The 4,725-nt window shown below is 42.2% G+C and overlaps 1 protein-coding gene across 1 annotated transcript in view; it reads left to right on the forward strand.

Annotated features, from left to right (window-relative positions):
* The first annotated feature begins 4,386 nt into the window (after nucleotides 1-4,386).
* zfhx4 (zinc finger homeobox 4) overlaps nucleotides 4,387-4,725 on the forward strand; it is an 82,946-nt gene continuing 82,607 nt past the window's right edge. The window contains exon 1 of the mRNA XM_028569156.1: nucleotides 4,387-4,725. This exon is cut by the window's right edge and continues 31 nt beyond it. The gene's annotated coding sequence lies outside the window, so the exon portion shown is untranslated.

Genomic DNA, 4,725 nt, shown 5'->3' on the forward strand with positions numbered 1-4,725 from the left:
GCTTTTTTCCCTCTCTCTCTCTCTCTCTCTCTCTCTCTCTCTCTCTCTCTCTCTCTCTCTCTCTCTCTCTCTCTCTCTCTCTTTCTCTCTCTCTCTCCCCCTTTAAAAGGGAGCGGAAGAGTGGGCTGATACCGGTCTCATGTTGCCTATGGATTTTCGTTTATATAATCGATTGAAATGTCCCAATACATTGATTTCGGGTTCAGTGTTTTACAAACAAGCGTTTATGGGTCTCGATTTTATGTTAGGGGTGATTCCAGTGTGACACCAATGTGCAAAGAAGTCGGAGTTGTTGATGTTTAAATAAATGAAATAAATACAAACAAATAAATATATATTGTTTCATGTATGAAAAAATATTTAAAAAAACTGACTCGGGATGGGGGAAGGCAAAGAAGAAGCGAAACAGGGTGAAAAAGACAATATTGTGCTGCCTCTCTCCTTAATCAAATAAAGTGGTGTAAAAAACACACCAACGCACACACACACACACACACACACACACACACACACACAAAAGCATTTCCTTCCCTCTGAATTTCTCCTTGAATTATATGCCATCACTAGTGTGTGTGATTGCGGAATATTAAATTAAAGTGGGATAAGTCCGCACCGAGGCGGGCTGCGTCCAATCCGCAACTCATTTCCCCTGTTGTAGCACCGCATCACTGCGCGCCTCTCTTTTCAATGACAATGTGCCAAATCTGGGCATTTTGAAAACACTTTCCATATGCTATTATCGGATCGCTACTGAGCAAGAGAAAGACAGAAAAGAAGAAAAACGGAATGTTTTATACCAAAGGTACCGAGAGTCTACATTTTTATTTATCTCCTCTTTAAATGGCTTATTATACTTTATGCTTTTTGGGGGATTTAAAAGAGGTAAGAGGAGGACAATTTTATAGTTTTTATAACGATTGCGTATTTATGGACCGTTGTTGGATGGCTTTAGGGCTGAGTGTGAAAACGTCGAGAGAGTTTATGTTGAATATATATGGGCAAAAACTTCATTTTGTGTCACTGTTTCTACTACGTTTTCCTCTTTTATTGCTAAAGAGACAATTGTTTTTGCTCACTTATCTGTGGCGTGTTTTGTCAGCAAACAAGTTGAAGAAACATTTTTCTTTGACATTAATTTCGCTGAAATCCCAGAAATAATTCTGCCTTTTTGCTTTCTTTGCAATTAATGGATTTTGCAACTCTGCGCGTTAATTTGACAAATATGGAAACTTGCAAGTGACTTCACATTGCGAGGATTTCTGTGTGGCACATTTTTCTTTTATTGTGGTGAAAATACAGTTTTGTTTACTGCACATGTTTTGAAAGAAATATTTTTTACGTGCGTTTTTATTTGGCTTAATTATTCTGAAGTGAGAGGCACCATCTTATGTTGGTGACATGCATTGAAAGAGTTACACTTAACTTGTTATTGTCTGTTTTGTGGGCCTTTGTAAAGCTTGTTTGTGCCTGTGTTTGCTGGACGGGAGTTGGCCAGTGGGTTACTGTGGCAGGGTGCGGGTCAGAGCTGTGGGCTTTTTGCGTGTTTTTGTGTGTGTCCTGAGGAGGCAGAGGGGTCAGCCATTCAACCCCATGGGGGCGCCGACGCATAGGACAAACAAGGTGGATGTCTGTATGCACATCTAGAAACCACTGGCCGTTTGTAGTAGGCGTAAGGACGGGCTATACTTGACTTAATCATTATATTAAAAATTATAACAGTCTATCTAACGTAAATCTAACGTAACATCAATTCAGGTTTTCAGTTTCACTCCAGAGAATATATCGATGGAGCAACAATGGTTCCATCCCATGGCGTCTCTCAGTGTGTCAAGCCTTTAAGGTAATATCTCCGGAAGCTTCAAAGTTATTGATCCACTGAAGTGGCATACGATCACTATGAGTGTTCAATGCTGCCTTTCATATGTCAGTAGATGCATTAGAAAATAAAATACAATGGCAATAATGTTTGATAAACACACTATAATTAAACGAGTTTAATTTCAGTCATATTGGTCTATGTTTCTAGTGATGCACCTAAGTAATTTCTTTGAAATTGATTTGCTTTAGAACACACAAATACTCGTGCGCACACGCACACACACACACACACACACACACACACACACACACACACACACACACACACACACACACACACACACACACACTCACACACACACAAGCAGGCACACGCAGACACCAGACCGGAGTTTACAGATAAAAATCTATAATTAATTGAGGATGCTGCTGATATGGAAATGGGGCGAAATATTAGTTAACGCGGTCTTTTGTCAAGCGGTCCTCCGGTGAAAGAGCATCGTCTGCAGGGAGAGGGAGGGTGGAGACCGGGGGGATTTACAGAACGCAGGAGGTTAAGAGATAAGCGGGAGCCTATATCAGTTCTCTAAATCCGCTTTTTACTTTCTCTTTTTCTCATTGAAAACAAGCAAAATCACAAACGCAACTCCGTTAAATATGTCAACAGCGCGCACACATTTTATTATAGAAAGTGGGTGATAAGTACATCCTTTCACATAAACGGAGATGCTCGAATAAAAAAATAAATAAAAAAAAAACACTGCGGTTTATGTGTACAAAAGTCCTCCGTTTAGGTGTATAAAGTCGATTGAGAAATAGGTCCACTCCATACAGCTTTATGAAGCTCGACGCACGGCTCCGGTGGACTTTTTGCGCGACCGCTGCAGCAGCGGGTTGACTCGACTCTCCAAGCCGTCTGTGAGCGACGCCTCCCAAGGCTGTCAGGCTAGGAAACCCCCCTGGAGGACAGGCAGGCAGCTGCAGCGGTAGCGGCAGCAGCATGAGCGTTGGATCCGGGTGAAAAGTGACGCCTCTGTTCCTCACCTCGACCCACCCACCCCCTTTGTCAGAGACCTCTCTAAACCCAGAATAACCAGCCTCGGGTCGGGTCGGGATCGAATCTCTTGGCTTCTTAAGGATCCAGTTGGTATGGGTGCAGTCCAGTCAATGTGGTTGCAAAGTACACCTCGTAGTTCACTTGCCAGCAGCAGCCTTATCATCACATCCCAAGCCCCGGCTCATGCAGTTCAATTCACCCCCAGCTTCGATTTTTTCCATGAAGGCGTACAAGATCTCTTGATTTTCTCCCCGATTCAGACTGTGTAAGGTCTTCCTCTTGCCCAAAAGCCACTATTAAGAAACCGGGGGTGGAAAACACACAGTAAACGCTTTGCATTCAAAGGATATAGGGCCAACAGACCGATTCACTTTGTAAGGACACTAAATGTAAACGCCAGTGAATGGAGCTTTGAATAGAGAGGGGGATTTTTATGTAACCCTGTATTTGATTTTGCAATTTTGGTTCTATTGAACCCACACGTGGCCTCAGCGGTCCCAAAAGGGCAGTGATGGCTTTCCAACATGTGTTGGATTACTGTGATGCACTGTGGCTTTGATTGCTATGCTTGAACGTTTACATTTGCCAGATATGCAACAGATAAGATATAGTATCCTCATTCCGAGAAAAACAAATCGACTATATTATTAGAGAGTACAATAAAGAGCCCAATCCATGTGGAGCGTAAATTACTCACATGTGTGTGCATAAATTATGTTACCTATAAAATGTATTTTACACTTATGTGCAGGCCCGTTTTGATGCGCGACACAATACAGTTGTGTGGCATTCGCTCCCTCAGGTGGGGTTTTCTGTCTGTTTTTATGCACATTAGTGATATAAAAAAAGAATGTTGTTCACAAAGTCCATCTCTTTCATTTTCATGAATTGCTCCAAACCTTATAGTCACACAAGTTCTCTGAACATTTCTCGGACTGCTCATTCTGGGCATCTTAGAAAAACTAATTCACCTGTAGTGCCATAATCAATAAAATCAAGGTGAGGTAATACAACAGATCAGCATCATTGATAGAACAAAACACTAATCTTGTATTTGTTAAATCAAGTTGTTTGAGCATTCTGCACTTCAGTACAGAAATATCCATCTTCAAAACTGTTTTTTTTTTTATAGGAAACGATGACTTCTAAGTACTTGTAAGTAATTCTGAGTCCAGCCTTTTTGGTGTGCAGGAAGCGGTTGTCCATTGTTCTACATGTTATTTGGCCCTTAGAGAGAAACCCTACAAAAGGATTTTTCTGCGGGCATGGACCTATGTGGCCGCCAGGGCTCCGTGTGCGCGTCATTTGCAATGTGGAGACTGTTGATCAACTCACTAATTACACTTCTCTCCTCTCTCTCTCTCTCTCCCTCCCTCTCCGTCTCTCTTTTGCTCCCTCCCTCTCTCTCTCTCTCTCTCTCTCTCTCTCTCTCTCTCTCTCTCGTTCGCCCTCTCTCTCTCTGTCTCTCTACCCATTCCCAGAGTGCATATCGGGAAATAGACACACAAAGACATGCGCACTCAACTTAATCAGCCATTTTTTTAAACAGGGCTAAAACGATAATAATTAGCAGAATAAAGACATATCGGATTTTCATTTCCTTTCCTCCGTTTCCCGACCCCCGTCCACAAGAGAAACTGCGAGGCAGCCCGTCGACACGTCGTTTCACCGCCACCGGAACCAAAATAAGGGATAGCTCTCTAAACGCTTGACATTTGTGGTTTTACCCCCTTTTCCCAATATAAAGTTGGAGGATTATTGTAATTTCCCCTGTTTTTCCACGTTTTGATTGTCCAATTACGCAAGCCGCTGGATGTGACTGTTTTATAAACCCAAGAGCAAAGAGAGAA

Source organism: Perca flavescens, chromosome 22 (genome assembly GCF_004354835.1).
Source record: "Perca flavescens isolate YP-PL-M2 chromosome 22, PFLA_1.0, whole genome shotgun sequence".
NCBI lineage: Eukaryota > Metazoa > Chordata > Actinopteri > Perciformes > Percidae > Perca > Perca flavescens.